This window comes from Pan troglodytes, chromosome 2, assembly GCF_028858775.2.
Source record: "Pan troglodytes isolate AG18354 chromosome 2, NHGRI_mPanTro3-v2.0_pri, whole genome shotgun sequence".
Taxonomy (NCBI): Eukaryota; Metazoa; Chordata; class Mammalia; order Primates; family Hominidae; genus Pan; species Pan troglodytes.
The window spans coordinates 185,026,998-185,051,979 of record NC_086015.1 but is presented as its reverse complement, the minus strand read 5'-3'; the positions used below and the strand labels follow the sequence as shown (position 1 = coordinate 185,051,979).

Sequence of the window (24,982 nt, the reverse complement as noted above, 5' to 3'; positions counted from 1 at the left end):
TTTCGCTCTTGTCACTCAGGCTAGAGAGCAACGGTGCAATCTTGGCTCACCGCAACCTCGGCCTCCCGGGTCCAAACGATTCTACTGCCTCAGCCTCCCCAGTAGCTGGGATTACAGGTGCCCGCCACCACACCCAGCTGATTTTTTTATTTTTAGTAAAGACGGGATTTCCCATGTTGGTCAGGCTGGTCTTGAACTCCTGACCTCATGATCCGCCTGCCTCACCCTCCCAAAGTGCTGGGATTACAGGCGTGAGCCACCATGCCCGGCCTAGTCTTAATTATAATAAAGACTTTTACTTTTACATAATCATTGCACCTGATAATTTTGGAAATTATGGAGTAAAATGGAAATTGTTGGCCAAGTGCAGTGGCTCATGCCTGTAATCTCAGCACTTTGGGAGGCTGAGGCAAAAGGGATTACTTGAGCCCAGGAGTTCAAGACCAGCCTGGGCAACATAGCCAGACCCTATCTCTACAAAAAAAAATTATTAAAAATTTAGCCAGGTATGGTCGCATGTGCCTGTGGTTTCAGCTACTTGGGAGAATGTGGCAGGAGGATCAATTGAGCCCAGGAGGTCAAGGTGGCAGTGAGCCCAGGAGGTCAAGGTGGCAGTGAGCCTTGATCACACCACAGCACTCCAGCCTGAAATAGAGTGAGACCCTGCCACAAAAAAATTTTTTTTAAATAAATTGTTAATGATGTCTTCCTATTTTTAAAAAATAGTGCTTAATAAAATCTTTAGTAAGATGCCTGAAGAGTTTCACTCTCCATGCCAAGTACTGTCAACTGGACAAAATGACTTAACCTCTCTAAGCCTCTGCTTCTTCATCTGTAAAATGAGGAATAACAGGATCAAGTTTACAAGGTTGTTAAAATCAACCTAAATGACTTAGTTTAAGTAAAGCACGTGGAACAGTGCCTGGCTCTATTTTGGCTATTTTTATTATGATTGGTTGTGGCATCTCAAAGAAGTATGATGAAAATGACTCTGAGTCTTCGGAGGCCGAGGCGGGCAAATCACGAGGTCCGGAGCTCGAGACCAGCCTGGCCAACATGGTGAAAACCCATCTCTACTAAAAATACAAAAATTAGCTGGGTGTGGTGGCACATGCCTCTAATCCCAGCTGCTCAGGAGGCTGAGGCAGGAGAATCCCTTGAACCCGGGAGGCAGAGGTTGCAGTGAGCCGAGATCACGCCTCTGCACTCCAGCCTGGGCAACAGAGCAAGACTCCATCTCAAAAAAAAAAAAAAAAAGAAAAGAAAAGAAAAAGAAAAGAAAATGACTTTGAGCCTGCATCCCAGTAGCCATGAGTTAGTGGGATCTGCCATGGTGTAGGGAAACACAGAAACACGTGACTACCTACCATTTGTGAACTTTACAATGACTGCATGCTAAAAGTATGTGTACAAATTGACAAGTACCAGAAAAGAACAAGATAGCCTGACAGGTGAGGCATTAAAGGTGATCAAACAATAGCTAATATTTTTCTCTTTTAAAAACAATTTTCCACCCCAGCCTGGGCAACAGAGTGAGACTCCATCTCAAAAACTAAAAATAAATAAGAACAATTTTCCGCCAGTCATAGTATCTCACACCTGTAATCCTAGCACTTTAAGAAGCCAAGGTGGGTGGATGACTTGAGCCCAGGATTTCTAGACCAGCCTGGGCAACATAGGGAGATCCCATCTCTACAAAAAATAGAAAAAATACCTGGACACGGTGACTTGCACCTGTTGTCCCATCTACCAGGGTGGCTGGGGTGGGAGGATCAACTGAGCCCCAGGAGGTTGAGGCTGCAATAAGCCATGATGGCCCCCACTGCACTTGAGCCTGGGCAAAAGAGCACCACCCTGTCTCAACATAAAAATAAAAATAAAATAAATGTCACCACTGTTACAGCATTGTTGGTATAATAGCTAATGAGTAAAGTAAAGATAAAACCAAAAAAGCCAACCCTTTTTTTTTTTTTTTTTTTTTGAGTCGGAGTCTGGCACTGTCGCCCAGGCTGGGGTTCAGTGGCATGATCTCAGCTCACTACAAACTCTGCCTCCCAGGTTCAAGCGATTCTCCTGCCTCAGCCTCCCAAGTAGCTGGGATTACAGGCATGTGCCACCACGCCCAGCTAATTTTGGTATTTTTAGTAAAGACGGGGTTTCACCATGTTGGCCAGGCTAGTCTTAAACTCCTGACCTCAGGTGATCTGCCTGCCTGGGCCTCCCAAAGTGCTTAGATTACAGGCATGAGCCACCGCGCCTGGCCTCCACCTTTGTTTTGGATTATAACTTCCATCCATAGTATCTATCCAGGTCTTCTTGTACTATATAAAAATAAACCTAATATCCTCTCCCTTGCTCAGGACACTTTATGTCTGTTAATTCCCCCTTTGTATCTGTCGTTTGGAGAATATTTGTCTAGGTGAAAGTCTTCTGCTTTTATTTTTTATATGAAAGTATTAATATAAAAATATTCACTATATCATTTAGTTATTCTTTGAATAAATTTTCATAGCTTCATATTGCATGATTTAATTCTGCGCCCCTATTTTGGAGCATACAATTTACCTACACTTCCCACTCTTAGAAATGAAATGCCAATGAACATCTTTGTTGATAAATTTGTGCCTTCATTTCTGATTATTTCCTCAAGAAACTAGGCCACATGTCATGCTGTCAATACTCCAGATGACATCACCATTTGGGCAGCAGCCTGAACACACTGCTTGATCATATTGAGCTTTTAGTCAACCAAAAGGGCTCCTTTCTCACACTTGGTCCTGTTTATCCACATCTCCTCCATCCAGATCCCAAAACATCTTGTTTTTGGACTCATCATTCCAAGCATATCAAGATTATTTAAAATTAGCTTTTGTTAGTTAGCAAAGCAGTACAAGTTCAATGTAGAAAATATGAAAAAACACAGAGGCTCACAATGTTTGTGATCTCACAAGCCAGGATTTTCCTTTATTGAAAAATTGAGAGCACACAGTTTTTAAACTTGCCCAGAACTGCCCCATTCCCACCCCACTTTATTGAGGGAACTTCTGTGTTGAGATATCCCTTCTCCCCATATTCCCTCTCCCCTTCCTTACACAGTCACTCCAGAAGTCTTAACTGGATCGGACTTGCCTACTCTAGAACTTCCTGGCTTTCCCCAAATTCAAAAGATTCACAGCCTTTTGGAGATGCCTTAGATACCTCTCATGCCTTACATGCTACAGGGTGGGAATACCATTCCCCCATTCCCAACTTGTATTTCATGTCTAGCTGGCTCCTTAATGTGAAAACATCAGAGGAGTGAACTCTATTTCTGACAATACCAAATGGGGTGGCCCTTATTAGAAAACTATTAATATCAATGAGACTTTTTTTTTTTTTTTTTTTGAGATGGAATTTCACTCTTGTTGCCCAGGCTGGAGTGCAATGGCGTGATCTCAGCTCAACTCACTGCAACCTCCGCCTCCCGGGTTCAAGCAATTCTCCTGCCTCAGCCTTGCAAATAGCTGGGATTACAGTTATCTGCCACCACGCCTGGGAATTTTTGTACTTTAAGTAGAGACTTGGTTTCATCGTGTTGGCCAGACTGGTCTTAGCTCCTGACCTCAAGTGATCTGCTCACCTCGGACTCCCAAAGTGCTGGGATTACAGGTGTGAGCCACCACGCCAGGCCTCAATGTGACTTGTGATTTCAGCAAATGTTTGTTGTGGGCCTACTATGTGCCCAGCTTCAAGCTTAGACACCCTGCTGGTTCACTGACGATACAAAAAGCAGTTACATCCTTCAAAGAGCTCAGAGTTCAGTGAACCTGTATCAAATGGGAAGGTGAAGTAGAAACATCCCTCAGGGAATAATTCACGGATTGCCTGCAAAGTGACATATTAAGGCTTTAAAGCTAATAAACATGGGAACAGGCTCATCTCATTGCTCTTGGCAGAGCTGATCACTCCTTTACGCATGTCAGTACTTCTAGCAGAGCACTTATCTGACCTTTGAAATTATATGTATACAATCTCTCTCCCCTGCCAAACTCATTGCTCCAATTCGTTGCTGCATCCCCAGGGCCAAAGTAGTACCTGAACAGAGCAGGCACTCAGCAAATGCTCACAGATGTTTGAAGTCACAGATGTTTTAGATCTGTATGTAATTTCCGTGAGGAAAAATAACTTTTGACGTAACAAATACCTGCCACCTTAAAATCTGCCATTCTCTTGAAATAGTAATTAAGGGGGCAGGGAGGAGAAAATAAAAATTATTTTTGAAATTTTGAGGCTAAAATGTCATTCTCACAATTTTACAACTTTGCTCCAGGCGCGGTGGCTCACGCCTGTAATCCCAACACTTTGGGAGTCCGAGGCGGGTGGATCACGAGGTCAGGAGTTCCAGACCAGCCTGGCAAAGATGGTGAAACCCCATCTCTACTAAAAATACGAAAAAATTAGCCTGGCGCAGTGGCAGGCGCCTGTAATCCCAATTACTCAGGAAACTGAGGCAGGAGAATCGCTTGAACTCGGGGGGCGGAGGTTACAGTGAGCTGAGGTTGTGCCACTGCACTCCAGCCTGGGTAACAGAGTGAGACTCCATCTCAAAAAAAAAAAATTTTTACCACTTTGCAGCCACCTTATGGATTTTCCAGCAAAATGTTTGCATCTGGGTTACGAAACTCATGAACATGAAGTGTCAATGCCAAGGAATCTGGGAAAAAAATTCACATCAGATTTCAGAAAAGAAAGATTAAAACTCACAAGTGCTAATCTAACTTCAAACTGACAAAATAAAGACAAATTAATACAGGCTCTCTGGAAAGTCTGGAGCTGAATAAGCCATAGTGCTCAAAAAATGGGTAAACAGTTCCTTCTTCTGGTCATTATCTCCTGAAGCACATGAGACATTAAATAAACATCATATTATGTTCAAAATACTTCTAAGATGAAAAGACTGTCAGCCAAGCATTTGCAAAAGATAATGGCAGAAGAAAAGACAACATCAGAGAGGTAAGACATCCGGAAAATAAAATCATTTAGCAGGCTTTCAGAACTGACAGATTCTGAAGGAGGCAGGCTTTTTTTCTACTTTTTTTTTTTTTTTTAAGAAAGCTTCACAAAATGTTTTGTTGTTGTTTATTTATTTATTGTGGTCCCTTGAGGGCTGTGAGAGGATTTTTGGACATGCTTAAGTCCAATTCTCCCATTTCCCTGTTAGCAGGTAAAAAAAAAAAAAAAAAACTGAGGCCTCAGGAACTTTTCAAAGCCAAAAGCGGGGCAAACCTGGGGTCTCAGTATCTAACTCCTGGCCAAACACATTAGATCATAACAAACACAGCCATCTCTGAACTTGATTAAGGGCACGTGCTCAAAAGAGTTCAGAAAAACACTGAGGGGGAGCTTTAAAAAAAAAAAAGACAAATAACAAATGCACTAGACTAGATTCTGTATTGGGGGAAAATTCTATAAGTGACATTATATATATTTTTTCTTTTTTAAATTTTTTTTAGTAGAGACAAGGTCTCACTATGTTGCCCAGGCGGGTCTTGAACTCCTAGGATCAAGTCATCTATCCTGAGTTAGCCTCCCCAAATGCTGGGATTACAGGCATGAGCCACCCTGCCTGGCCTAAGGACGTTGTTGAGGTACTTTGTGAAACTCGAATATCAGTAATAGTATTTAATAAATGTTAAATTTTCTGAATTTAATAACTGCTGTGATTATGGAAGAAAATGCCCTTGTTCTTAGGAGATACATGCTGAATTACTTAGGGGTAAAGAGGGAAGATGACTGGAACCTAAACGGTTCAAAAAAGAAAACAAAAAAAATTTTTTTAGACGCAATTTTGCTATAGGAGCCCAGGTACGATCTCGGCTCACCGCAACCTCTGCCTCGTGGGTTCAAGTGATTTTCCTGCCTCAGCCTCCCAAGTAGCTGGGATTAAAGGCATGTGCCACCCTGCCCGGCTAATTTTGTATTTTTAGTAGAGATGGGGTTTCTCCACATTGGTCAGGCTGGTCTCAAACTCCCGACCTCAGGTGATCCGCCCACCTCAGCCTCCCAAAGTGCTGGGATGACAGGCGTGAGCCACCGTGCCTGGCCACACTTTTTTTTTTTTTTTTTTGAGAAAAAAGTAAAACAAATTGGGCAAAATATTAACAATTGGTGAAGCTGGTTGACAGGTATATAGGAATTCTTTCTACGATTCTTGCAACTAAGTTAAAATTATTTCAAAATAAAAAGTTAAACATTACATATAAAACTGGATATTCTAAATATTTATTCTGGCCCACTAGGAAAAAGTACTTCTATGATCCCTTCTTGACTGGCCCTACTCTGACAAAGAAAGTGATAAGCACCTACTCTTGTTTTCTGAAGAGTATAGACATCTCCACCAGAGAATATAGACATCTCCACCAGACCAAGTGCAGATCCACTGTACCCAGCAGAGCCCTCCATTAGCATCAGGACCAACTGAAAACAGCAGAGGCAGAATCCCAAAGCAGCTGTTAGTTTAAGGGCACAAGATCTGAGATCAGACAATCTTACCATCCTAAGTTTGCCCCTCACTTGCTTTATGAATGAGGGCGAGTTGCTTAACTTCTCTGCATCTCAGCATCCCCATTAAATGGTGCTAACAATGTCTACTCCATGGGATGATGTTAAGAATTAAATTTATAATACCTACAACCTCTTAAGCCTGCCTGGCACAAAATAAATTTTTCAGATGGAAATTGTTGTTATGATCTGGGTTTAAATGTACAGACTGCTGGAAAACATCTAATATACCCAGTCATTTATTTATACATTCACTCAAATCCACAAACTTGTATTGCAACAAGAACTGTGCTAGGCATAGGGTATTCAGCAATGTACACGATGCAATCCCCTCGCTGAGGGGACTTACATTCTACAGGATGAGTCAGCAAGTAAAGAGGCAATTACACTCAAAGTGTAACTAAGGACCTGAATGGCCAGCATGAGAGATGTTCAGCATGGGGTGGGAGCACATGAGCACATAGTACATAGCACATAGGTACCTGAGCCAACCTGAAGGGGGCATGGAGGAAGTGCTATCTCAGTTGAGACGTGGAGGATGAATATGAGATAGGCAGCAAAGGTAGATCAGAGGGAGGAACATTCCAGTCAGTTGGAGCAGAATATACAAAAAGAGAGATGGCATTGCCTTTCAGGAAGCCATAGCACAAGTGTATACCAGTAGAGGTGCCAGTGGGACCAGAGATAGGGAAATAAGTGAAATGTTTTCTGCAAATGAGGCTAAACAGGTTAGAGCCAGAGAGAGAAGGTCCTTGGAGTACCAAGAAGCATGAATTTGTCCTGAAGGAACCTTTAAAAGATTATAAACAGCTGGGCACATTGGCTCACGCCTATAATCCCAGCACTCTGGGAGACTGGGTGGGGTAGGAGGATAGCTGAGCCCAGGAGTTCAAAACCAGCTCGTCTTTAATAAAAATAAAAACATCAGCTGGGCATGGTGGCACACACCTGAGGTCCCAGCTACTTGGGAGGCTGATGTGGGATTTTTTTTTTTTTTTTTTTTTTTGAGACGGAGTCTTGCTTTGTCGCCCAGGCTGGAGTGCAGTGGCGAGATCTCGGCTCACTGCAAGCTCCGCCTCCCGGGTTCACGCCATTCTCCTGCCTCAGCCTCCCGAGTAGCTGGGACTACAGGCGCCCGACACCACGGCTCGGCTAATTTTTTTGTATTTTTGTAGAGACGGGGTTTCACTGTGTTAGCCAGGATGGTCTTAATCTCCTGACCTCGTGATCCGCCCTCCTCGGCCTCCCAAAGTGCTGGGATTACAGGCGTGAGCCACCGGCGCCCGGCCCGAGGTGGGAAGATTGCTTGAGCCCAGGAGGTTGAGGTTCCAGTGAGCTATGATTACACAACTGCACTCCAGCCTGGTGGCAGAGTGAGACCCCGACTCAAGAAAAAAAGGTTATTAGCAGAAGGTACCTGAGAACAGAATATAGTTTAGAAAAAAATCACTCTGGCTATAATATGCAGAAGGCAACCTGAACTTCCAAGACCAGGACTGTGAATGTGACTCTAGTTGGAGATGATGGTGATAAGAGCAAGGCTGAATTCCAGAATAAACTGGAGAAGGAATGGAAGTATTTGGTAATTACCTGTGGGTGATTTAAAGGAAGGCAGCATCTAGGAAGACCTCTGGGTTTCTAGTCATGAGGGCTGTTTCCCTGGTGGCTGCATGGAGACCCCATGAACTGAAACAAAGGTGGACACAGAGGGAAGAAGTGTTCTTCTACTACTAAAAATTGCTAATTTTTGCATTCATATGCCTTCTCATGAAAAAGGAAAATTTAATTCAAAATTTTTTTTTTCTTTTGAGACAGAGTTTCACTCTTGTTGCCCAGGCTGGAGTGTAGTGGCACGATCTTGGCTCACCACAACCTCTGCCTCCCGGGTTCAAGCGATTCTCCTGCCTCAGCCTCCCCAGTAGCTGGGATTACAGGCATGTACCACCATGCCCGGCTACTTTGTATTTTTAGTAGAGACAGGGTTTCTCCATGTTGATCAGGCTGGTCTCAAACTCCCGACCTCAGGTGATCCTCCCGCCTCGGCCTCCCAAAGTGCTGAGATTACAGGCATGAGCCACCGCGCCTGGCCCAAATAAATTTTTAGAACACTTTTTTTTGGCGACTCCCATGCATCAGCTCATAGCCCAGAGACAAGCTGAAGCAAATAAGCAACATGTAAGATGTCAGAATTGCTTGGAATTTGGACATTGGACTTATAAATGCACAGGAAAAAGAAAATACCTACATAGGCCCTCAAGGACAGCAGAACTAAAGAAAGCTTTAAAAGAAAACAGATTATTATTACAACAAAGCACTGGAGAAACCAATGTAGAAAGAAAGGCCAAGAGAAAAAGGTCTGCCGGGCGCGGTGGCTCACGCCTGTAATCCCAGCACTTTGGGAGGCCGAGGCGGGTGGACCACGAGGTCAGGAGATCAAGACCATCCTGGCTAACATGGTGAAACCCCGTCTCTACTAAAAATGCAAGAAAATTAGCCGGGGGCGGTGGCGGGTGCCTGTAGTCCCAGCTACTCGGGAGGCTGAGGCAGGAGAATGGCGTGAACCCGGGGGGCGGAGCTTGCAGTGAGCCGAGAGAGTGCCCCTGCACTCCAGCCTGGGTGACAGAGCAAGACTCCATCTCAAATAAATAAATAAATAATAAATAAATAAAATATATCCTTAGAACTTAAAGCTGAAATCTGCAAATCTGTTTGTGTGATGAAACTATCTTTTCTCTCTGTGAAATAAATGCCATACTTTGTTATATATGTTAGTGGTGTGTATCAGACATACTTTCACAATGGTGCATCAGGATATCTGGCAGTGGATTTCTAATGCTTTTGGCTGTGTGTTATGTAAGATTTAATATGTTGTTACTGTAAGCATAGGAGTTTTCCTACTATTAATAAATGTGCTCTATTTTTACGTTTATGTTCAGAAAGTTATCTTTTTGTCCTTAGTGGTATGTTCAAGGAGCCTATTAATATATTTACAGTTTTTGAATGCTGTAAGTTTCAAATTGCTGTGTTACATCATTCATTTTCTTCTAGTTCCTTAAGTTTTTCAAGTTATCCTTTTCTGAGGAAAACTATTCTAGAGGAACCTAAAAAGGGACAGAAAATTTGAAACTACTTAGGAGTCTAATCTTGGTGCCTTCTGATAAAAGTCAGTGTATCAGAAAAGAAGGCAGCCATGTAAGAGGCTAACTTAAGTAGAAGTGCTAGAAATATCTTTGTGTATTAACATGCAATAAAAGGTACCATTCAAAGCAGGGGGAAAGGTAGGAAAAAGAGGTAATTTTTACTGAAAATTAGGGCAATGTTGGTCGCCTTTTATTAAACGCTTTTTTAAGCTTCCGTAAAGATTGCCTTTTGCTATTTTTGAAAATATGGTATTATAGTTTGTATGGTAACTGGTCATATATGACAGTCTACTGCATAAATATGAATGACTAGGATTAATCTAGTGTGTTTACATAGGATATACATAGTTGAAATCTAGCATGAAAGGTTAAAAAGGAAATACTGCACAATATTTCTTAAAAGTAAAATGCTGTTATTGTGATGAGTCTTTGGTTTAACATCACAGTGTTCTGTGACGTCTTTTTAACTTTTTGGAAAGAGTTATCATTTGTAGAAAAGATATGATTTGAGTTAAATATAGGTTTTTAAAACTAACAAACTAAATAAATAAAACACTTTTTTAAATTGCTAAAAGTATCAGTCACATGAGGTGGGGTAGGGTGTACTGAGTAAGGTGGGAGGGATAGAGGGGAGGAGCAGAAGAGTTTAATTTTAAGAGGAATTGAAATAATACAAAGATGAATTTCCCCCTTGTCACAGTTTTGTCAAGGACCAGGTTGACAAAGAAAACATTTTTGATAATTTGTATGATAATTCCTCCACTAAGAACTACGTGAAAAACAATTTTATATTTTAAGATGCTTACATTCGGCCGGGCATGGTGGCTCACGCCTGTAATCCCATCACTTTGGGAGGCCGAGGCGGGTGGATCCTGACCTGAGGTCAGGAGTTCAAGACCAGCCTGGCCAACATGGTGAAACCCCATCTCTACTAAAAATACAAAAAAATTAGCCAGGCGTGGTGGTGCGCACCTGTAATCCCAGCTACTTGGGAGGCTGAGGCAGGAGAATCAATCATTTGAATCTGGGAGGCAGAGGTTGCAGTGAGCGGAGACCATGCCACTGCACTCCAGCCTGGGCAACAGAGCAAGATCCATTTCAAAAAAAAAAAAAGAAAAGAAAAAGATGCTTACATTCTATGAGCCAGCCAATTCATTTCCAGAAATCTGTCCTACAGCTGTACTGGCATTCATGAGTGAAATGTGAACATACAAAGTGTACTAATAGTGGACTAATAAATCAACTGTGAGACAGCCTCACTATAGAATATATACAGCTATTTAAAAAATGGGATAGTAGGTGTAAATCTACATTGAGAATAGAAAAATCTCTAAAGTAGATTGAATTTATTTATTTATTTTAATTAATTAATGAATTAATTAATTTTTTTGAGGCAAAGTTTCACTTTTGTTGCCCAGGCAGGAATGCAATGGCACAATCTCTGCTCACTGCAACTTCCGCCTCCCGGGTTCAAGGGATTCCCCTGCCTCAGGCTTCCAACTAGCTGGGACTCTAGGTGTGTGCCACTCCTCCTGGCTAATTTTGTAGTTTTAGTAGAGGTGGGGTTTCACCATGTTGGCCCGGCTGGTCTTGAACTCCTGACCTCAGGTGATCCACTCCCCTCGGCCTCCCAAAGTGCTGGGATTGCAGGTGTGAGTCACCATGCCCTGCCTGAAATATATTGAAAAGCAAATATAAGAAGCAAAACATCACCTATAATATCCCATTTCTGTTTATCAAAACACTCCATATGGGTTTGGGAGTGGGAGCCGTATTATGCATATGTGCATGTGTGTGTATAGTATAGATAAATGGAAAGATACACGTTAAGTTAACATCCCAGGAATGAGAATTGGAGAGAGAAGGTTAGAGAGTAGGGTAAAAGGGAACCTATATTTGCATTCAAATATTCTGTTTTGCTTGAATTTCTTTTACAACAAGCGTGTCATATATACATATAGTTATATAGATACTTATATACATATATACATACATATACTATATATATATATACACACACACACATATATATATATTTAAAAGTTGGGCCGAGCGTGGAGTATCACGCCTGTAATCCCAGCACTTTGGGAGGCCAAGGCGGGTGGATCACCTGAGATCAGGAGTTTGAGACCAGCCTGATCAACATGGAGAAACCCCGTCTCTATTAAAAATACAAAATCAGCCATGCGTGGTGGCGCATGCCTGTAATCCTAGCTACTCAGGAGGCTGAGACAGGAGAATCACTTGAACCTGGGAGGCAGAGGTTGCGGTGAGCTGAGATCATACCATTGCACTCCAGCCTGAGCAACAGAGCAAGACTCCATCTCAAAAAAATAAAATAAAATAAAAGTTGGAAGAGGACTATGAGATGCAAAGAGAGCTCATTCAACACATATTTATTCAGGTTCTACTGTGCATCAGGTACTAGACAGTAGGAGATACAGCAGTGAACAACAACTTCAGGGGTAGTTCCCTCATGGAGTTTATAGTCCAGCAGCAGAGACAGACCATTAAACATGTGATTATAATAAAGAATGAAAACACTTTGTCCAGGAGTAAGCAATCGGGTATTAAAGGGGCCAACGAAAAATCAAGCATGGCTTCCTGAAGGGGGTGCCATCTCAATTGAGATCTGGGAGATTAGCATGAGTCTTTACAGCAGGGGATGCTGCATGTGTCAAGGCTAGATGAAGGCTGGCGAAATCCTGACTGGCAAGTAGTTGGGTATAGTTGGGGCCTGGTGGGCAAGTAGGAGATGAAGTTGGAGGTTTAAGTAGGTCTAGGTTACAAAAGGCCATGTGCGCCATGTCACAGGGTTTGGATTGTATTTTCACTGTGAAAAACCATTGGTAGGTTTTTAAGTAAGGCAGTGAAATCCTCAGATTTGCCTTTCAATAAGATCACTGTCAGCAGCTCCTCTCAATTGTGTGCTCAGACGCATGAGTGGGATCAGCTGGAGTGAAAAATGTAGAAAGGAGATTGAGGGTCCCTGGTTTGGAAAAGAGATTACAGAAGATGAAGCCTGGCTATACCAGACCAGATGTGTCAATCCAGGCAAGAGATGTTAGTGACAGAGGTGGAAAGCAAACAGCTGACAACAGGGTGGAAGAGAAAGACAGATAACTGATATGTACAAATAATCATTTTAAATATTCAGACAGGTTAAATAAGTGCTAGATGTGAAGTTCAAATGCTATCCCTGCTGCATGGAGGAAGAAGAAACTAGACCCTACAGGGAGGACTGAAAAAGGGCTCTTGGAGAAGGTAGTATTTGAAATGAGTAATAACAGATATTCGAGCCTTCAAAAAACAAAAATACACGGCAGCGTATTTTGTTAGAGGGAACTGTATGGGCACAAGCACAAAGACAGAAAAATCCAGAAAGCAGTTCAGTGGAGATGAAGGGCATGGTGCTTGTGAGTATGTGAGCATGTATGTCATGGGAAAGGAAAATGGAAAAGTGAGTTGGGGCCAGATACTGATTATATCAATAGCTAATGAAACAACATGTGTGAAGCTCTGTCTTTCATAATGCTTGGCACAATATGTACATACTTCCCTATCTATTGTCGGAATCCCCACTAGAATGAAAATTCCATGACGGAAGGACCTGTCAGTCTCATTTACCACTGTCCCTCAAAGCCTACTTTAATGCTTGGCCTCTAGTAAGTATTGTATTTTTAGCAGAGACAGGGTTTCACCATGTTTGCCAGGCTGGTCTCGAACTCCTGATCTCAGGTGATCCGCCTGCCTTGGCCTCCCAAAGTGCTGGGATTACAGGTGTGAGCCACTGCGCTTGGCTGAACCTTGAACTTCTTAAAAGTTAGGTTAGGAAGGACCTTGTCAGTCTCATTTACCACTGTCCCTCAAAGCCTACTTTAATGCTTGGCCTCTAGTAAGTATTGTATTTTTAGCAGAGACAGGGTTTCACCATGTTTGTCAGGCTGGTCTCGAACTCCTGATCTCAGGTGATCTGCCTGCCTTGGCCTCCCAAAGTGCTGGGATTACAGGTGTGAGCCACTGCGCTTGGCGGAACCTTGAACTTCTTAAAAGTTAGGTTAGGAAGGACCTTGTCAGTCTCATTTACCACTGTCCCTCAAAGCCTACTTCAATGCTCGGCCTCTAGGAAGTGCTCAGCAAATGTTCATTGAATGAATAAATGAGAAGGTGAATGAGCAGGTGAATAAGTGAGTTAATAAATGAAAATGTAAAGCACCAAATACACTGGGTGGAATAAAATTGGTATTTAATATGTGGTAACTATTAACAATAATACTCATTATTATTATTATCAGATATTGGAAGAATAATACCTGATAGGCTGGGGAGGTTGGCCAATTATGTACCTAAATTACCTTGTTTAAAATTTATCATTACTTGGATACCCTAAAAGCCCTTACTTGACAAGTATGCAGTCTATACATGTGACAAAATTGCACAGGTAACCCATAAATTTGTACAAATAAAAAGAGGAAAAGTGAAATATATCATTACTCCTCTAAGTTCATTGGCTATACCACAAACTTAAAATCTTTAGCAAGGTATCCGAAGTCCTTTATTCTTTAATTCCAACCTAACTTTTAAAAAGTTCAAGGTTCTGCTCGGCGCAGTGGCTCATGCCTGTAATCCCAACACTTTGGGAACCCAACGTAGGCAGATCATCTGAGGTCAGGAGTTTAAGACCAGCCTGGAAAACATGATGAAACCCTGTCTCTACTAAAAATACAAAAATTAGCCAGGTGTGGTAGTGTATGCCTGTAATCCCAGCTACTTGGGAGGCTGAGGTGAGAGAATCGCTTGAACCCACAAGGCGGAGGTTGCATTGAGCCAAGATCGTACCATTGCACTCTAGTCTGGGCAACAGAGTGAGACTTCATCTCAGAAAAAATTAAAATTAAAATTTAAAAAATGCAAAAAATAAATAAAAAAGAAGTTCAAGGTTCCTTCACTGCCGGATGTTCTTCCTTTCTCCCCACCCTTCTGCAGTCAATAGTTTCAATCCTGCTGGTTCATGGATGGCAAACAAACATTGTACCTTGGGTGAGGGGTACAGATAATTACCATAAAGGTGTTAAATAAATGACAATGACAATATCCAGTACTTAGCCCTTGCCCTGGAACTATGCAAAGCAAATTACTCACTAACAGCCTATGAGGTATGCATTATTCCTACTCTTATTTCCTGGGTAAGTAATTTACCAAAGGTCAGAGCTCCTGGTAGGGGAGCTGAGACTTGAACTTGTTCTGGAGGCATGTGAATAAGTATTTTCCTTGTTATTAATGACAGGGCCTCAATGCCATGCCAAAATTTGAATTTTATTCTGCGAGCAATGATGGGTCAGGCTTTACTCGGAGGAGGGAGGATCCTGACTCTATTTGGGGACCAGCTCACAGTCACATTTCTCCAAAACACTGGATGCATTTAGGGTCACAAGGCAAGATACAACTGGGAAGTTACTTGGAACCAGATCCCAGGAAATTGTCCTTTACTTGGGAAGAAATAAAAGGGCGTCTGAACAGTAAGTGACACAACCAGTTAAATATTTATTAGTCATCTATTCTGTGACTTCCCCAGGTACTTGGTAATATGGTATAGCTGCATGAATTTAAACAATTATTCCTGCTTTCCACCAGTTTATGGTCTAGTGAGGGAGGTAAGGCACACACGTTTAAACACAAATGAGGCAGAACTTGACAAAAGTCAAATCAATCCAACAGAAATGTGCCAAATTCACCCCGGAGTAGGCAGGAAGGTGAAAGGCTTGGAGGCTGGGCTGAAAGGTTGGCGATTCAGCCCCCAGGCCACAGGCTCCTTTCACTGTCAGTAAATACTAATTGAAGATAATGAAGGCCTTTATCACCTCTTCACCAAAAATCTGCATTCTCATTCATATTAACTTTTCCAGGGAACCAGAAATCTCTGGCTCAAAATATTTCCCTCAAACCAATCTATCTTATTTGCATTAAATTAACTCCAGCTACTCCAGGCCGACTTCACCCAGTCTTGGCCTCCTCCACATTCAAGGTGCTAAAATGTATTAAAATTGTCATCTGCAAAATGCTGAAGAAAGATTAAAGCTCTATGGGATTTTTTTTTTGTTTTGTAAAGACAGTCTGAGTATGTTGCCCAGGCTGGCCTTGAACTTCCTAAGTGCTGGGATTACAGGCATGAACCTGTAAGGAAACTGAATTGCCAAACTGAGTTTGATTGAATTTGAAACCAAGGTAGAATAAATGGTCTTTAGAATCATATATCTCACTTTTTAGTAAAATTTATGCTTAACAGTTTTGTTTTGGTTTTGCCTGATTACAAAAGTAATGCAATGAAAAAATGCAGCGTATTCTAGAGAATAAATTATCTATGACCCCACCCTCCGAAGATAACCACTGTTAGCAGTATGTATATGTATCACTTCTTAGTTCTGACTAATTTTAGATCCTAGATAAGAGGATAAACAGATAACGTTAATCCACACACATAAGCAAATAAACAATACATGCTATTTTGCATTTTTCTCACCAGCTCCAGCAGTCCTGCTTAACTGCGGTTTTGCTTTCAATGGTTTCAGGTAAATATGGTAGAATAAGGTATTTTCAGAGTGAGAGAGGAAAAGAGAGGAACACATTCACATAACTTTTATTACAGTATATTATTATTTATTCTATTTTTTGGAGGGGGAAGGGAGACAGAGTCTCACTTTGTCACCCAGGCTGGAGTGCAGTGGCATGATCTTGGCTCACCGCAACCTCCGCCTTCTGGGTTCAAGTGATTCTCCTGCCTCAGCCTCCTGAGTAGCTGGGACTACAGGCATGCAACACCACGCATGGCTAACTTTTGTATTTTTTAGTAGAGACAGGGTTTCACCATGTTGGCCAGGCTGGTCTTGAACTCCTGACCTTGCCTGCCTTGGCCTGCCAAAGTGCTGGGATTACAGGCATGAACCACCGCGCCCTGCCTTATTTGTCCTATTTTATTAGTAGTTATTATTATTAATCTCCTCTTGTGCCTAATTTATAAATTAAACTTTATTGTAGATATGAATCTGTAGGAAAAAATAAAATGTATATAGAGTTCACTACTATCCAAAGTTTCAGGCATCCACTGGGGGTCTTGAAACATATCCACGTCAAATAAGGGGGGACAACTGTGTGTAGATTTCACTCATTTTAACTCTCAGATAGTATCATACAGTATTCTAGTATGTATATACTTTTTTTTTTTTTTTTGAGATAGAGTCTCACTCTGTCACTCAGGCTGGAGTGCAGTGGCACAATCTCAGCTCACTGCAACTTCTGCCTCCCGGGTTCAAGCAATTCTCCTGCCTCACCCTCCCGAGTAGCTGGGACTAGGAGCACGTGCCACCATGCCCAGCTAATTTTTTCGTGTGTGTATTTTTACTAGCGACAAGGTTTCACTGTGTTAGCCAGGATGGTCTCGATCTCCTGACCTCGTTATCTGCCCCCCTCAGCCTTCCAAAGTGCTGGGATTACAGGCGTAAGCCACCGCTCCCAGCCAACTCTATTTTTAAAATAAAATTCCACAAAAATAGATCATTATTTTCCTTCAGCTGTTTACTCACATATAAACTTACTTTTTTTTTTTTTGGGGGGGGGGGGCAGGGTCTTGCTCTGTCACCCATGCTAGAGTGAAGTGGTGGAATCATGGCACACTATATCGTTGAACTCCTGAGCTCGAACATTCCTCCCTCCTCAGCCTCCTAAGTAATTGGTATTACAGGGTGCACCACTACGCCCAGCTAATTTTTAAATTATTTTTAAAGACGGAGTTTCCTATGCTGCCCAGGCTGGTCTTGAACTCCCAGACTGAAGTGATCCTCCCACCTCAGCCTCCCAAAGTGCTGGGATTGCAGGTGTGAGCCACCGAGCCTGGCCTACTTATTTATTACTACTACAAAAATATACTAAGGCCGGGCACGGTGGCTCACACCTGTAATCCCAGCACTTTGGGAGGCCGAGGCAGGTGGATCACAAGATTGGGAGTTCGAGACCAGCCTGGCCAATATAGTGAAACTCCATCTCTACTAAAAATACAAAAATTAGCCGGGAGTGGTGGCGGGTGCCTGTAATCCCAGCTACTCAGGGAAGCTGAGGTATGAGAATCCCTTGAACCTGGGAGGCCGAGGTTGCAGTGAGCCGTGATCGCGCCACTGCACTCCAGCCTGGACGACAGAGCGAGACTCCGTCTCAAAAAAAAAAAAAAAATTATATATATATATATATATATATATACACACACACACACACACACACTATGTTTAACATCCTTGTACATACGTTTTTGCACACTTGTGCTAACAATTTTATAGAATAATTTCCTAGAAGAACTGCACAAAGAATGCCAATTTTTTTTTCTGGAGACGAAGTCTCCCTCTGTCACCCAGGCTGGAGTGCAGTGGCATGATCCCAGGTCACTGCAACCTTCACTTCCTGAGTTCAAGCGATTCTCCTACCTCAGCCTCCTGAGTAGCTGGGACTACAGGCATGTCCCACCATGCCCAGCTAATATTTTTTTTTGAAATGGAGTCTCACTCTGTTGCCCAGGCTGGAGTGCAGTGGCGCGATCTTGGCTCACTGCAACCCCTGGTTCACGCAATTCCCCTGCCTCAGCCTCCCAAGTACCTGGGATTACAGGTGCATGCTACCATGCCCGGCTAATTTTTTGTATTTTTAGTAGACATAGGGTTTCACCATATTGGCCAGGCTAGTCTCAAACTCCTGACCTCAGGCAATTTGCTCGCCTTGGCCTCCCAAAGTGCTGGGATTACAGGTGTGAAGCACTGCACCCAGCCAGAATGCCCACATTTTAATCTGAATCTGTATTGCCAGCTTTCCCTCTCAAAGTAGCACCAAGTCCATCCCAATTTGAGTGGATAAAAATGCCTCCACCCCCTCACTGCACCAGGTATTATCAACCAGTTTACTAAGGAGTCACGTTAACTAGACCAATCAATCAATTCACTCTAGAAGGATGAGGACGCATAGTGGGCATTTCAGAAATATTCTTGTTGCTGAGGCTCCAGGGGGCCAAAAGTTTAATAAGAGCAACCAGATATTTTCACAGAAGAAGAAAACACATCATTTTCTACTCCTTTTACCCCCTATACAAAATAAAAACAAAACAGAAACAGTATATTAATAAGTGCCATCCTGTATCTGTATCATTTATAATGTGTAGACTCAGGTTGTGAGGATATGAGTCAAAATCCAGGCATCAGATTGAGAAAAGTCAGAGAAAATCGATGAATGCGTTTAGTTTTAGGTAGGAAGCTAAAGAAGTGAAAGTCCTAGATACATGCAGAAATGATTGTCTATGGAAAGTGATAATGTCCTAATGTGGAGAGATTAATTTGGAGATTTCTTCACCTCAACTGAAGAATTTACAGTGCTTTAAAAACTTATCTCAGGGGCCACTACATAGAATACATTGTTCTCAGACAGAGTAAGTACTTTTGTGGTTAGGTAAGGCAGTGCTAGAAACTCTCAAGAGCAGCTTTCTCTGGGAAATCACACTTGCTTCTAACAAGAGCTGTGGCTGTGAGCCACCAACACTGCAGGGACACTCATGCGCCTGGAGGTCCCTAGACAGCAGAAAGGAGGGAGTGACACCTTGGTCAATCCAGTACGAAAACTATGTTTGGGTGATGATGGCTCAGGCCCTGGCTGGCTTTGCAACCCTGGAGCAGCCACTTAACATCTCCAAACCTCTGTCAACTTTCTTGTAAAGACATCAGCAGGATGATTTCTAAGATGTTTTTCAGCTCTGAAAGCTGTCAGATTGTAAACTAAAAGTACTGATTCACAAATGTTTGTGTGTTATCAGATTGACTTGGAGAGCTAATAAAGAGCACAGAGGATAGGATCTGGGCTCTGGTGAGTGTATCAAGTTCCCCAGGTGATTCTGATACTGACCAAAGGTTAAGAACCACTGAGCTAGGGAAAGGATGAGAATCGGAGCATAGATTTTTGAAAATATATAACTGTTATGAGAATTAGTGGGATGATACAGTAAAGTGTAAAGTGCTACTAAAATATTATGATTACTGTATTACCATAGGGCCTTATTTACCAAATGACTTTAATTCTGGAAATGATCAATTGTCAATTATGGTCATGTCTTTGTCCATCTGTTAAAAAATGTCTCCATGGGCCAGGTGCAGTGGTTCATGCCTATAATCCCAGCACTTTGGAAGGCCAAGGCAAGTGGATCACTTGAGCCAGGGAGTTTGAGACCAGCCTGGACAACATAGTGAAATCTCGTCTCTGTTAAAAATACAAAAATTAGCCAGGCATGGTGGCAGGCGCCTGCAATCCCAGCTACTCTGCAGGCTGAGGCACGAGAATTGCTTGAACCCTGGAGGTGGAGGTTGCAGTGAGCCGAGATCATGCCACTGCACTCCAGCCTGGGCAACAGAGCCAGAGGAAGACTCCATCTCAAAAAAAAAAAAAAAAGAGAGAGAGAGACTCCTGACAGTAAACAGATCAGTGGTCACCAGGGATTAGAGGGGAGGGAATGATGAATAGGCAGAGCACAGAGGATTTCCAGAGCAGTGAAAATACTCTGTATGACTGGGATAGTGGAAATCGTTATACATTTGTCCAAACCCATTGCATATACAGTACTAAGGGTGAGCCCTAATGTAAACTGTGGACTTTGGGTAATAATAGTGTGTCAGTGTAGGTTCACCAATTGTAATAAATGTACCACTCTGGTGGGGAATGTTGATAACAGAGGAGGCTATGCATGTGCGGGGCAGGAGTATGTTGGAAATCTTTGTACCTTCCTCTCAATCTTGACGTAAGCCTAATACTGCTCTAAAAAATAATGTCTTGACCAGGTGCGGTGGCTCACACCTGTAATCCCAGCACTTTGGGAGGCCAAAGTGGGAGGATTGCTTGAGCTAAAGATTTTGAGACCAGCCTAGGCAACATGGTGAGACCTCATTTCTTTTCTTTTCTTTTTTTTTGAGAGAAATCTTGCTCTTAACCCCCAGGTGTGAGTGCAATGGCTTGATTTTGGCTCACTGCAACCTCCGCCTCCCAGTTTCAAATGATTCTCCAGCCTCTGCCTCCCAAATAGCCGGGATTAACCACGCCCGGCTAATTTTTGTATTTTTTTTTTTTAGTAGAGACGGGGTTTCACCATGTTGGCCAGGCTGGAGTGAGACCTCATTTCTACAGATTTTTTTTTTAAAGTTAGCCAGGTGTGGTAGTGCATACAGTCCCAGCAACTCGGGAGGCTGAGGTGGGAGGATTGCCTGAGCCTGGGAGGTTGCAGTGAGCCATGATCGGCCCACTGCATTCCTGCCTGAGCAAGAGAACAAAATGCTTTCTCCAAAAAAAAAAAAAAAAAAAAAGTTTGGAAAACATCTTAATAAGTGTTCTTGCCACAAATAAATAGTATGTGAAGTTATGCATATGTTAATTAGCTTAATTTATCCATTCCACAATGTATACCTATTTCAAAACATCGTGTTGTACACTATAAACCTACACAATATTTATTTTTCAATTATAAATAAATAAATATTTTAAAAAGTGTCTGCTTCGTTGGTAAAACCCACACCAGTCTCATTGACTTTCTGGACTTGTGATCAATCTCCAGCATTCTAGCTCCTTGTTTCAGATGTGGTACATGTATCTCCCCTGCTAAGGACACTAATACTAACTCTTTCGTGAGGTACCTCATTTTAAAGCTTTCAAAGCACTTGCAGATTCACTTCATTTGATTTCACACTCATCCAATAGGGTGAGCAGAACAAGCATCACTATATCCATTTTGGGATGATAATTTTTCAGGCACACAGGTACTTCTTAGAAACACTGCGCCCTGGACTATAAGCCACTTGAGTTTAGGTGCTGATGTCTTGCTCACTGTTGTGTGCTTATCTCTGAGGATAGGAGAGTTCAGAGTAGATGTTGATAAGTATTAAATATAGATATTAAATTCTGCCACTCATTTCCTAAAAATGCTGAATTTTGACCTCAGCAAGGATAATACATCTCCTGTTCATCTCCACCAGAACTTATGGTTCAAAAGGGCAGAGATTTTTTACCTCATTTGTTCACTGCTCTATCCCAAATACCTTGAACGCTGTCTGACTCATATTAGGTACTCAATAATTACTTTTTAAAATAAGCAAATATGCTTGTATCTTTAATGCCTAACCTAGAGCCTGGGCCAGAAATATGCTTACTAAGTGTGTGCTGGGCCAGGTACGGTGGCTCACGCCTGTAATCCCAGCACTTTGGGAGGCTGAGGCGGACAGATCACCTGAGGTTGGGAGTTTGAGACCAGCCTGACCAACATGGAGAAACCCCATCTCTACTAAAATTACAAAAAAAAAAAAAAAAAAATTGTCTGGGCGTAGTGGCACATGCCTGTAATCCCAGCAACTTGGGAGGCTGAGGCAGGAGAATCGCTTGAACCTGGGAGGCAGAGGTTGCAGTGAGCCAAGATCGCACCATTGCACTCCAGCCTGGACAACAAGAGGGAAACTCCGTCCCAAAAAAAAAAAAAAAACTGTGTGATGAATGAAATACTCTAAGGGAAGAGAAAAGAGGGGAAATTTAAATATCAAAGCTAATAAAATCAAATTGTCTCATCTATAGTAGACTATCAAATGAATTTCTATTATAAGATGCTACCGAATCACCAACAAAATGACCATTTGATTTTTTCTTTCTTTTTTTTTTTTTTTTTTTTGAGATGGAGTTTCACTCTTGTGGCCTGAGCTGGAGTGCAATGGTGCGATCTCAGCTCACTGCAACCTCCGCCTCCCAGGTTCAAGCAATTCTCCTGCCTCAGTCTCCCAAGTAGCTGGGATTACAGACGCATGCCACCATGCCTGGCTAATTTTTGGTATTTTTAGTAGAAACAGGGTTTCACCATGTTAGCTGGGCTGGTCTCAAGCTCCTGACCTCAGGTGATCCACCCACCTCGGACTCCCAAAGTGCTGGGATTACAGGCGTGAGCCACCACGCCCAGCCAATCATTTGATGTTTTAAGCATGTATACACATTTCTTCGGTTGAAAAGAACAGATTTTAAAACATGTATGTTTTTTTGAAAGGTAAGTGAAAAAGCAGCTTAGAATTAAGTAAAATAAAATACATGCATTTAGGCCGGGCGCGGTGGCTCAGGCCTGTAATCCAGCAGTATGGGAGGCTGAGGCGGGTGGATCACGAGGTCAGGAGTTTGAGACCAGCCTGTCCAAGATGGTGAAGCCCCATCTCTACTAAAACTACAAAAATTAGCCAGGCGCGGTGGTCAGAGCCTGTAATCCCAACTACTTGGGAGGCTGAGGCAGGAGAATCGCTTGAACCCAGGTGGCAGAGGTTGCAGTGAGCCAAGATCGCACTGCTGTGCTCCAGCCTGGGAGGCAAACTGAAACTCATCTCAAAAAACAACAACAAAAAAATACGTGTATTTAAAAAAGACTGGGAAGGTTCATTATGTCTGGATAAATAAGGTTTTTATTTTAAAAAGTGAAGTTATTAATTTAAATACAGACAGGGTTTCACCATGTTGCCCAGGCTGGTCTTGAACTGCTGAGCTCAAGCCATCTGCCCACCTCAGCCCCCAGAGTGCTGGGATTACAGACATGAGCCACTTTGTCTGTCCAATAAATTAGTTAATGGCCGATTTTTATGTTCTTTTCTTATCCATACTTTCTGAATTTTCTATGCTACACATTCATGGCTTTTATAATGAGAAAAGAGTGAATACAAAAGAAAAATACATAGAAGGGAATATATTAAATACATAGAAGGAAATACATTAAAATTCAAACAATAATTTAATGGAGTGGTGAGGACATGGATTATAATTTTAAAAAGTATTGTCTATTTTTAAATGTTCTTGAATTATTTGCATTACTTATTATATGAAAAATTTGACATTGGAAACTTGCAAGAATCTAATTTGCTGTGCAGTCTGAGATACACTCTACAAAGTCAAATATTTGTGAGTAACTTGAAGCACACACCAAGTGTCAAGTTTTGAAAAGGGAAACTTTCACAGGTTATCAGCCAAAAACGTAAGTTGTGACTTCCCAGAAAATCTCAGGAACTTTTACCTATAGGCACCAAAATATGCCCCAGAGGGCTCCTAAAGGAGTAGGGAGTGGGGGTGGGGGCCCAGTGGGGGAGCTGCTGTGGATTCCTTAGTATTCACCTATAACTCCTTTGGCAGCAATGATTGATGGATGATATATAATTAATTTCACTTGACAAGCATAAAGGAAAAATTTCCCCGAGCCACTGTAACCTGAGCTAATGAAACCCTATTTAACCAAGGGTGTGTATTTAGACTGGATCTTACCTTAGTGACTTAGCCATTAGTAGGAATTCATTGTTTACCTTTAGGATTCTTATCAGTACTTAGACTCTGTTTGCATGTGATTTTCACCTGATTGCTCAACATACTCGGCGTTATACGATTTGGAAATAAGTGAAAACATTGCAAGATCACAAAAAGCTAATCTCAACTATCTAATCTCCTTAAAACTTTATGATTTTCTCTTCTCTTTCAGGATGTATTATGGTATTCTCTGGAAAGATTCTGTGAACAAGCAAGACACCTGTTTCAGGTCTTGTTAAATACCAGGTCTTTCCATTTCCTTTAAGCCTTTCAGAGATTTAGGCCATGTCATCATACCTGATCACTTCATACCTGAACCCCACAAGGGCAGCAGCATCCTCTGGTGTCTACTACCCGTGAGACCCCCTCTAGAGAAAGTTCCAGAAAACAAGATGAGTTCAAAGAGTTCATAAGGAACTTTTGGGGGAAGCTACAACTATTATTAGTTAACACTGAACAGGGAGCCAGGAGATCTAGATTCTTGTTGTATTTGCCCTGTTCATATGACTTTGGACAAACCACTCATCTTTTAGGAATCTTCATTTCCTCATTTATATTGAAGACAATTGAAGTAAAGGACCTCTAAAGTCTGTTTCAGTTTGAAAATTCTCTGTCTCAGAAGAAATCCCTTATGAAGATCAGCAGCAGGAGGGCCTGGGGTGGATTGGTGGGCCCTTCCTTCACGGTAAGGGAAATAGGAACTCAGGCAGGGTCTAAGTCTCTGGGGAATTTTGAGTTATTCTCATCCAATTCTGCACTTGAAAAACTGAGAAGTGAGACTGTGGATTCAACACTCCTGATACCCTTTTGAAATCAAAGGCCTGGCTGCATCAGGTGAGTTGGCATTTGTCTTTCTCCTGGATAATTGGAGCTATGTTTTTATTTCCATGGGGAAAAAAAACCAAAAAAAACAAAACTCATAG

The 24,982-nt window shown here is 42.1% G+C and overlaps 1 pseudogene; it reads left to right on the top strand.

The window, feature by feature from the left end:
• The first annotated feature begins 5,166 nt into the window (after positions 1-5,166).
• Positions 5,167-24,472, top strand: LOC112208606 (zinc finger CCHC domain-containing protein 10-like; annotated as a pseudogene).
• The last annotated feature ends 510 nt before the right edge of the window (positions 24,473-24,982 follow it).